Source organism: Physella acuta, unplaced genomic scaffold (assembly GCF_028476545.2).
Source record: "Physella acuta isolate Inbredline_101_S28 unplaced genomic scaffold, ASM2847654v3 ptg001162l, whole genome shotgun sequence".
In the NCBI taxonomy this organism is placed as follows: Eukaryota; Metazoa; Mollusca; class Gastropoda; family Physidae; genus Physella; species Physella acuta.
In genome coordinates this window covers 371,860-383,474 of record NW_026732679.1, presented here as the reverse complement: position 1 = coordinate 383,474, position 11,615 = coordinate 371,860, and the positions used below count along the sequence as shown (strand labels likewise).

The 11,615-nt window shown below is 38.7% G+C and overlaps 2 non-coding genes across 2 annotated transcripts; one reads left to right on the top strand and one right to left on the bottom strand.

Annotated features, from left to right (window-relative positions):
• Positions 1-7,920: 7,920 nt before the first annotated feature.
• Trnay-gua (transfer RNA tyrosine (anticodon GUA)) lies at positions 7,921-8,004 on the bottom strand. The gene is given in 2 exon segments: positions 7,921-7,956; positions 7,968-8,004. It is a non-coding gene; the product is annotated as a tRNA-Tyr (tRNA).
• A 694-nt stretch (positions 8,005-8,698) lies between these two features.
• Positions 8,699-8,785, top strand: Trnay-gua (transfer RNA tyrosine (anticodon GUA)). Its single transcript is given in 2 exon segments — positions 8,699-8,735; positions 8,750-8,785. It is a non-coding gene; the product is annotated as a tRNA-Tyr (tRNA).
• The last annotated feature ends 2,830 nt before the right edge of the window (positions 8,786-11,615 follow it).

Sequence of the window (11,615 nt, the reverse complement as noted above, 5' to 3'; positions counted from 1 at the left end):
GGGTACCTGGCATTCGTTGGGAGAGTAATTGTTATTGAACATAGAGGTGGCCAATCTATATCTTGATATGTGGGAGGTAGTCGGCCGTGGTCATAGATACAGGGAACTCTAATTCACTGATTCTATTCACCACAATGTTTTAAATGGTAGCTTTTTTTTTTACTTTCTCGTATATACGTAGTATAGAGAAAGTATTGTAATCGTGCAAAAAAAAAAAAAAATCGAGATTTTTACAAATCTCGACGTTTTACACCTCACTGATACGGAAAAACATAATTTTGCAATCTTGTCCGTATGTCTGTGTGTGTGTGTGTGTGTGTGTGTGTGTGTGTCTGTGTGTCCGTGTGTAAACACGATAACTTGAGTACCGTTACTGCTAGGTTGATGAAATTTCATATATAAGTATTTTATCAAAATCGTAGATCCGTATCAACTTTTGAGCGATTTCCGATAACCGGAAGTGGTACTTTTTCTACTTTGAATTTTTCAAAAGCCTATAACTTGAGTAATATTTCAGATAGATAAATGAAATTTCACATGTAAGTAAAAGATCTAATTCTCTACCTTCTGTTTAAATTTTGAGTAATTTCCGTTGACCGGAAGTAGTAATTTACGCTACTTCCGATTTCTCAAAAAACTAATGTAAATTTTAAAAGTACTAATAATATTGCGCACTATTATGCGCTTTTTTATTTCGCGTTCACTTGGTGTGCAATTAATTTGTCTACGAGATTTTATTCTATTTTTAAAACTTTAAGTATTTAAAATGGATTAAAAAATCATGTCTATAGCCCGAGTTCCCATCCCCTGTTATTTTATATAAAAATATTCGAGAAAGTTTAGGGGAGATCACTCCCGGTTTATTTTTAAGGCTGTACATTTTCAAGAATTAAAACTGAGTTATAAATAGTTGTGGAGATTTTTTGTTTGTTTTATAGATCGATAATGTAGAAGACAAATGCAGTATGTCTACTTTGTGTGCATTCAAAGTGCAATGTGCATTACACAAGCAATAAAACACGCTACCGGAGCATAAATGTCAAAAGTCACAAAACTAGAACGCAACGTGCGAACATGATATTTTGCACTACTTCAAAATGGGAGTGAGATTTAAAAAACTCATTTTTCTCGAACAAAAAGTTCTGGGCTTACGTCGTGTGTAATCTAGACAGAAGTTCTGGGCTTACGTCGTGTGTAATCTAGACAGAATAATGTGTCTCTATTTTGAGCATAGGCATGGAAGTTGTATCTATTTTCTTTTATGTTTTTCTTCAATCCCGGCTAGTTTAAAAATGTAATATTGCCTTTACTGCTTTAAAATATATTTAAAAATCAATATGTTTTTAAAAAAAATTAAAACACAAAATAAAATATTAAAAACATCACTCGGATATATAGATACGCAAGAAACAACACAAACTTCTAAGGTATTATTAACAACATTTTTACTTCGTTTAAAAAAATATAGTTTTTAAATGTATTAAACATCACATGATAGGATGAGAGAGGAAGCTGATGATTAAAATATTATTTACATCTTATTTGATGTGTCTAGGCTACGTGGCAGCGTCTATGAGTGGTTTTTATTCTAATTCCAATGCATTTTGTCCGTTTTTTCCCACGTTTTCTTTAACTTGCTTTCTCTGTGTGTTTATTTATTTATTTGTTTGTCTTTCCAATCCAATCTTGCGATCGAAATTTCTGGCACTTCCCAGTTAGCTAGCGCGCTGAAATTTTCAGGGAAGCTTTCTTTTGGATGACCATTGAATATTCAATTGTTATTATTACTAAATTGATCAATGGAAACATTTTATTGAGCATTTTAGACCGCTATATAATCTATATATATAATTCTCCTCTGCTAGCCATTAGAAAAAAAAACCAGCGACGCGTACCTCGCGCCGCAGTGAAGCGAACGATCACATGTCGCCACAGGCTTAGGGGCAGAGAATTTAGCTTGAACCGAGTTTAAACTTACAGGAGGTAGGCCAGTTTGGGGGAGACGATATGGTCGAGTGGTTGGGCACACGATTGCTATCCCACTCGACACGGGTTCAAATCTATGTGTTCTAGTCAGTAACGTATTCAAAACAACGTGTTTTTTTACGAGTTGTCTTTTTACGAGTTGTCTTTTTACGAGTTGTCTTTTTACGAGTTGTCTTTTTACGAGTTGTCTTCGTTTACCCAAAAAAAGTGAAAAGATAAAATCGATAGCAAGATTTTAATGCAAACAAACAGACAAAGACTAAAAAGTAGAAAATAATAATCATTAAAAAAGTTTTAAAAAACCCACGTTTTCTGATTGAACTAAAAAGTAGAAAATAAATGCTATAGGCCCTACATCACAATAATGCAAGCGATCACTCTACTATAAGCGAGCAAAAACGTGGGGCGCCGTGATTTTCTTACAGTTTCTAATACTGTTGACTCTCTACAAGCTCCCTAATAAAAGTCAATAGTATTATCTAATCAATAGTAATATAACTTTTACTTCGGCGCCCCACGTTTTTCATCGCTTATAGTAGAGTGATCGCTTGCATTATTGTGATGTAGGGCCTATAGCATTTATTTTTCTACTTTTTAGTTCAATCAGAAAACGTGGGTTTTTTTAAAACTTTTTTAATGATTATTATTTGAACTGCAACTATCAGTGCTACGTGTTTCTAGCGAGAAAAGAGTTTCGCGTTTCCTGCAGTTTTGTTAAGTGCACGAAATGAAAGCATCAAATCTAATTTATTATTATTTAAAAAAAAAAAAAAAACATTTTTTAATTTAGAAAAAGTGATATCAAAATTTTCTTTTTTTTGGAAACAGACGAAACTGTTAAAAAAATATAACGAAAAAAATTAAAATACTTTTTTCTTTACTATTTTTTTTTTTTTAAATTTTATAAGAACCCAAATGTATTTTGCACTTTAACTAAATGCGTGTGATGTCTTTTTTAGGGTGCCTTTTATGAAACTTCAAAAACTCAAGTTTAAAAAATCTTTTTAGAGATAGCTTTGAAATAACACGCAGTAAGGTCTTTGTTTTTAAAGATACAAATATTTTTTTTCCGAAAATTGCATAACATTAAAAACAAATTTTGATAAATATTTTAACAAGTATAGCTAATAGTATTATTTGGCTTAGGGGTCTCAATAAATGACGTCACGTCCCGTGGGGAGGGAGTAAGGTCAGGTATAGTGACAGGTGGCTGTTTGTGACAAAGTGTAACAATAGATGAGATGGCAGGGGAGAATCTGTTGTAACAGCGTGCAGAGGCGTAGGGACCCTCCCGGGACAAACTTTCGATTTGCACCCCCCTCGAACTTTTCATTTGTACCCCCCCCCCCCCTCAAACTTTCAATTTGGCGCCCCCCCCTAAGGTCGGCGCCCGGGGACATATGTACTCCCCCCCGCCCCCCCCCCCTCGCTACGGCCTCTGACAGCGTAACGTCATTTATGGACGCCCCACCTTTCTTGTACAATGAAGATCTTTATAAAGAAAATACAAAAAAAAAGGGACAAAAACCAACAAAACAGTTTCTAAAACCAAAGAGCAATCATACGCAAAGATCTTGTTACATGCCCTAGATAATATGTCGGCATGTTCGTCCGTAATTTGGTACTCACTCGGGTGTCTAATTAAACCACTGAAACATTTGTAAGCCTACAAAACACAATATCACGCTCGGATTGCGAGTTAACCTGCACGATTTCGATATCAAAGGGACAGCATCATAAAGGGAGGTAAATAAGGCTTGCGGTTAATTTTAAATGATCTCCCTTGTTTTTGCCGTACCGGGGTAACCTTGATTGGTTGTTGATTCGACAGAGTAGTCTCCGCTTGCCCAGCCAGCGAGCACTGAGCTGAAATCAACATGCCAATCAGAGCCACGATTTCTCTCCCTTGCTAAACAAGGTCCAACTCGTCGAAAAAAAAAGGGGGGGGGGGGGGTGTTTTAGGTCAAAATAGGGGGGGGGGGGAGGGGGGGAGGAAAGGGAATGGGGGGCAGTGTCAAGAAATTACAAGCAAAATAGAAGGGCAAACAATGCCATCTGGGTGGCTGCTTACAATCTGTGACTGGTTTGGTGGTGGGGAGGGGGGGGGGGGTTGTGGTTGCGGGCGGTGTCTGTTACACAGAGACTGATAACTGAAGAGGCTTCACTGGGTAGAATATTCCTTGTTTTATGGCCGGGCTATCCTCCAAGATGGCCTTGTTTTATTACCGTGAGCAGTCTCTTGGTGTGGCCAGTTTTTGGCTCGTTTGTTTGGGCTTGTTTGTTGTTTTTTTTTGTCTGCCAGCAGAGTTTACAGCTCGACTCCAACAAGCAGTGTTTCTTCCAGACTTTTTTCTCCGGGGGGGGGGGGGGGGGCACTTGAAATTTTCGGGGGGGGGTAGGACTTTCTTCGAGGGGGGCGGACACTGTTAAAAGTATATATTTTCTATATAAATTATATAAATTTTATTTCGTTCGGGGGGGGGGGGGTCGGTAAAAAAATTTCGGGGGGGGGGGGGGGGGGGCTTTTGCCCCCCCCCCCCCCCCCCCCGAAGAGATGCCCTGGAAGAAACCCTGCCAACAAGTTACGTTACATAACTGCCCACAACAGGCTCGACACCTCCTACCCCATACCCCCCTCTCTCCTACACTAGATGGTGTCTAAGTCCCCCCCCCCCCACACACACCACGGCACCCACCTCCCACACTATGGTGTATAAGGGCCCCAACCATGCCCCCCCCCATCTCCCACACTATAGCCCCCACCTACTACAACATGCCCCCTCCCTCCCACACTTCAGCACTACAAGTACGATCTTTACAAATGGCTTTCATAAACCTCCGCACTACATGTACAATCTTTACAAATGGCTTTCATAAACCTCCGCACTACATGTACAATCTTTACAAATGGCTTTCATAAACCTCCGCACTACATGTACAATCTTTACAAATGGCTTTCATAAACCTCCGCACTACATGTACAATCTTTACATATGGCTTTCATAAACCTCCGCACTACATGTACAATCTTTACAAATGGGCTTTCATAAACCTCCGCACTACATGTACAATCTTTACAAATGGCTTTCATAAACCTCCGCACTACATGCACAATCTTTAGAAATGGCTTTCATAAATCTCACTTAAAAAATTACGTTTACTGCATGGTTTTTATAGCTATAAACCACTCTTCAGGTTTTTTTTTACTATCTAGCGTATATTTATCTATTACTATTTACATATACCTTTTTGATATGCACAGAAGTATATAACAAAAAAATTTAAAAGCTACTCAAAATTCGCTGAAAAAAAAACCTCCTTTACAAATCCATTTTAAAAATGGATGACTCAATTTTCCATAAACTGAAGAAATTTTTCCCCTAACATTTGAAAAAATAATTTATTCCTTTCTGCTTGTCATTTTCTACTCGTCATTTTCAACTTGTCGTTTTCTAGGCTGTCTTTAAGCTCAAATGTCAGGAGAAAATTAAACCTTTTATGACAAAAAAAGCATTCAGTGGGCTAGTCAGTCGACGCGTGCGGTCTTTTTAGCCATGTATTTGCCGCATTTTACCAGTTCTCAACTGATAAATTCAAACAGATCCATGTTGGCACGTTTGTTTGTTCGTTTTTTTTTTTGTTGAACATGTAAGGCTGTTCAATGGATGTTCTGTGGTGTTCTGGGGTGTCCAGTGGTGTACAATGGTGTAGAGGCACGTTATATATATATATATATATATATATATATATATATATATATATATATATATATATATATATATATATATATATATATATATATATATATATATATATAAACGTGGTCAGAGATAATGGGATTTAGGTTTCATATTTAGTTCAATTATTAAGTGTCAAAGACAGTACGTCTTACAGCATTATTTAAAAATCTAACGGTTCTTTTATGAAGTAGAACACATTTATTCCAATGACCTTTAGTTTTTAAATAAAAGTCATCAAAAATAGAATTGAAATAAATGGTGAGCACAAGTAAAAACAGTCGAGTCATTAAAACGGCACCCGACTGTTGTTTGTTTGATAGACTTTGTCTCTAAAATAAATCATTTATTTGATCCGGACTTCGAACATGGCTCGAATATCTTTATAAATAGAATTATTTTTTGTTTATATTTGAAACCCTAACACGATATCTCTAGAAAAGATTTTAATCTAGATTCTATATGTGTAACATACCTGACAGCATCACAAATCAAGATGGTCATTTTTTTTTACCTGAAATAGCAGGGAAAGATAATCAGAGTTGGAGTAATTCACGGTTATTATCTTCCCCTGTTGATTCCTGAGCAATTACCTGCCCTTTTCCCCGTGTGTGAAGAACGACTGGCTGGAAGATTGTAACGTGTTTAACGGTTCAATGGTAAGTTGGGGTTCGACTGCCCTCCCCCTCCCCACATCTTTACTACGATCTCCAAACCTATATTGACCCCCCCCCCCTCCACACATTCAAGCTACGCCTCCCCCCCCCATACCCCAGCTAAACTCCACTAACCTACATTTAAGACCCCCCCCCATACCCCAGCTAAACTCCCCTAACCTACATTTAAGACCCCCCCCATACCCCAGCTAAACTCCCCTAACCTACATTTAAGACCCCCACCCCAGCTGAACTCCCCTAACCTACATTTAAGACCCCCCATACCCCAGCTAAACTCCCCTAACCTACATTTAAGACCCCCCCCCCATACCCCAACTAAACTCCCCTAACCTACATTTAAGACCCCCCCCCCATACCCCAGCTAAACTCCCCTAACCTACATTTAAGACCCTCACCCCAGCTTAACTCGACTAACCAAGATCTTCAAGATCTAACACCCCTCCCCACTCGAGCTAAACTCCCCTAACCCAGTTTACCCCCCCCCCTGTTATCGCTGTTACACAATCAAATAGTTCACCGACCTGATGAAGTTGGCAACCCCCCCCCCCTCCCCCACTTCTCCTATCACCGTCACACCACCCCCTCCCATCATCACGTGTTCATCAATTACCTGGTCACATGACACTGGTCTTCATTCTAAAAATAGATTAAAGGATGTCGCGAGGGACATAAATCGCTCACTTTGGTCGCTAATTAGCCAGCTGGCAAGGGAAATAGCCTGGCCAATAGTTCGACAAATGTTAACAATATCATTGTGGCCATGTTATACAAGTGTTACATGGATGTAGGATTGTAAATATAATATAGGAAAATTTCTTTTTAAATTGTAATAGTATATTAGAGGAAAGTTATTAAAAAACATTCAGAAAAATAAAAAAAAAAATTAAAACTTGAAACAAAAATATATCTCCTTTTCTTAAACCTCGAACTCAAAGATATGCTACCAACAGTGGCGTAGAGAGGACGTGTGCCACCCCGGTGCGGCACTTAATGGTGTCACCCCCCCCCCCCCCCCCAGAGGCGTAGCGACCCTTCCCGGGGACAAATTTTCAATATGCACCCCCCCCACCTCAAACTTTCGATTTGCAACCCCCCCCCCCTCTCAAACTTTCGATTTGCACCTCTTAAAAGACTATTTAACACTCGAATTAATCACTTAATTAAGTGTCACCCCCCCCTAAATGGTGTCACCCGATGCGGTCCACACCCCCCGCACCCCCCCCCCCCTTTCGCTACGCCTCTGGCTACCAATGTTGTCGTTGTTCCAATTGCTGATATAAAACAGCTGGGTAGGCAGTTAAATATTTAAAAAATATTCTAACACAGACTTAGCTAGATGCGCCAATAAATATGTTACTAAGTAATGAATCCGTAAAGTAAGATAACCTTTCATAAGAGGATAAATTGTAAAAAGTAAACTATTTCATATAAATAGAATATTCCATCAATTTTGTATGACAAATTTAAACACATTGCATTGGAAAAAATAAAAAATAAAGATGGTCTTTAAAAAAAAAAATTCCCGCGAACCGGATTCGAACCAGTGACCTAAGGATAGCTTTATCTTCTACAGTCCTCCGCTCTACCAACTGAGCTATCGCGGGGGTTGTGACAATAAGGCAAATCTCTATTCTAATTTCTAATGTTAATACGTTGAATAAAGAATTTTTTTTTCCTGATAGGGCCTACTGTAGTGCCTGTAGTTAGTTGTATGTCGATCTCTGTATATATGTGTCGTATGTGGTGGGTTACTAGAGGTTAAGGCTAGAGTTGGCGTTTTCAAAATAAGTAAAAACCATTGGTTAAAACCATGTTGTTATATGGCCATTCATGAAACCCTATTTGATGCGCAGGTAAAAGATCCACTCAAATCAAGTCACGTGATCAATCTTAGATGTCTATCTTATATCGATACCCTGGAGCGTGTTTATACACTGTAGGTCTTTATCTGACATCTTTGCGCGAACAAAAATATGTGTCCGATTTAATATACGAGTTGTTGTTTTCGACTTGTTTAGTCTGTTTGCCATTCAATTCTACATTATAATGTATTTATTATGATTCTTAATGATGTGCGTCAACAAGGTACTATACAACACGAAAAGTATGTGCACTTAGTTTTTAAATGAAATGAAAAAATGGCCATAAGTAAATGTTCTCACGTCAAGCCCGTAATATAGACCATACAGATTGAACTGGCCGTTTTGACATATTTTAGATGGGATTAAAGATAATCAAAAGATGAATTGAAGTTTCGTTTCTGAGCTTGTAGATCTTCTAGTGTCAATTATCGTCATCCCCGCGATAGCTCAGTTGGTAGAGCGGAGGACTGTAGAGTGAACGATTGCTATCCTTAGGTCACTGGTTCGAATCCGGTTCGCGGGAACTTTTTGTAATTTTTTTAATGTTTATGTGTAGTTTTGTTTTTGTTTACTAATATTGTTGTCCCTTATCTATGTTGTCTGATATCTTGCTTAGTTGAATACTTTTCAGATGGGATATGTCGTAGAGTGGGAGAGTGGGGTCATGGAGTAGAGCGTGGAAGGTGAGAGTGGGGTCATGGAGTAGAGCGTGGAAGGTGAGAGTGTGGTGAGGGAGTGGGGTGAGTGTGTGGGGTCAGGGAGTGGGGTCAGGTCAATGTGGTGAGGAAGTCGGACTGGGGTGAAGTCATGTTTTCTTCCATATTTTTTTCTCGGGGTGAGAGGGGGGGGGGGGGTAGAGGACTTGACATTTTCGAGGTGGGGGGTGGCGAGTGTAGTGATGGACGGCAATGTGACCGTAGAGTGTATTTCAAATTTTCTGGAACTCCTTCTAGTTTTCTATAAGACAATAAAACCAACACCAGAATTTCGACTACGTACTTCACGCTAACGAGTATTCCAATTTGAAGTTATAATTTTAATTAAGTCACCAAAAAGCTGATGACGTCTTTGCCCTTGTAAAAAAAATAATATTTTACCGCTACGTTCTACCGATGGAAAAAATAAAAATAGCCCACTGATTACAGCCTTGGTTTATGTAACACAGTTATGTCCCTTTTTTCGTCCCGGCTATCATTACTTCCCCTACACCGTCTGTAAGTATCGGTCTAATTGACGTCACAACACTTCTAGCTCTGGTCTCGATGTGAATAAGCCGCAGACTAATGATTGGTTATTTCCCGGCAATAAATTCCGCCCCCGTGAGTTTTATCTACACGAATGTATTAGCCAGAATAAAACCATAGGCAGGAGAATTTATGATACAACCGTTGGCGTGAGACTAGACATGTGTATTTTTAGACACGTATAAAATGAAAGCGAATATTGGATGTGTTTTACGATTTGTTGGAAATTAGACCTAAACGATTGCCTTAAAAAAATAGCTCATTAGAGATTTTCATTTCTCGAATATCAGCAATTCCAGTCTTCTATAATATCAAATGGTTCAATGCAAGCCTTCTAACGTATAGCCTATGGTATATCAGAGAATAAGTTTTGTATGGTATAACTTCTAAGATATAAAAATCAGTAATATGTGGAGACTTGTGTTTTTAAAACTATCGTATAACAGGGAGCTAGACGAGCTATTTATAGTATCATTTATTACATGACTGGGAAATGTCCAGATTCCTCATAACTTTTATGGTCTAACAGCAAACATGTCAAATTATACAAGGTATAATGTCAAGTAACATAGGCAGTGTTTCTTCCAGACTTTTTTCTCCGGGGGGGCACTTGAAATCTTCGGGGGGGCGGTAAACTTTCTTCGGGGGGGGGGGGGGGGCGGACACTGTTAAAAGTATATATTTTCTATATAAATTATAAAAATTTCATTTCGTTCGGGGGGGGCGGTAAAAAATTTTCGGGGGGGCTTCGCCCCCCCGAAGAGATGCCTGGAAGAAACTCTGAACATAGGGCGCATGGCGATTTCTTTATCACAAATTATAAATACAGTTTTATATAGAATTATAGTGATCACACCAATTATTCTATTGAATAAGTTTTAGAGTCAAAGGAAATATAATCACACTACTGTTAAAACGGGAAACGTGTTATGTACTAAATATGATCTCAGGGAACTTGTGTAATGTAATAACTTTACATTAGGGAACATGTCATGAGCTATATAATATCACATGGAACTTTGTGTAATGTAATAACTCTAGATCAGGGAATATGTCAATGATGTCTTGAGCTATATAGTATCACAGGGAACATGCCATGAGCTATATAGTATCACAGGGAACATGCCATGAGCTATATAGTATCACAGGGAACATGCCATGAGCTATATAGTATCACAGGGAACATGCCATGAGCTATATAGTATCACAGGGAACATGCCATGAGCTATATAGTATCACAGGGAACATGACATAAGCTATGCAGTATCATAGTATCACAGGGAACATGCCATGAGCTATACAGTATCCCAGGGAACATGCCATGAGCTATATAGTATCACAGGGAACATATGTCCCATACCCCATGACACCCAGTGAAATGTAATAACTCACCCAGACTATCACAGGTCGCATGTCACCTCGCCCCATTATCACCACACTCATAACACCCTTCCCCCACCCCCACCCCCGTTGGTCTGATTTAGGGCACGATCAAAGTCCCATCGCTCGGACAGACGCGTTCTATTTTTCATTGGAGGATATTGATTCAGATCCTGACCTTGACCCTGAAGATTGAATACTCATAAAAGATGAGAACGACGATGATGGGGCAGGGAAATGATATATCTGCAAGTGAAGGATTAAGCTATGTTCTGCTAGACGAGTTTACAACTGTGTTCTCTAATTGTATCGTACAGGGCTTCCTAGTCTCAGATGCTGCTTAGAAATATCTCGTCAGTTGTTGTTTTGTTTTGTTTTTGGGTGGCATTATTTATAAGTTTTTGATAATCTGCATATTTATGAAGGTAATGGCCGTGATTTATGAGCGTATGAGTCCGAAATTACTGGCGATTAAAATTTGTGTTCGTTAATTATTGTTGTATCTAAAACACGAGAAACGTTTAATTAGAGGCGTGGATATCTAGACAGCTGAGGAAATCGATGCTATGTTTTAAAAAAAATTTTTAATATATTTCGATCTACACATCATTTATAGATGTGTCTAGGTACGCATGGAAGCTGAGTAAAACATATCGGGCTCAGAATCCAGACATTCTGACGAACGTTGTTTAAAGCGTGACGACGTCTTAAGATTGTCCATCCACATGA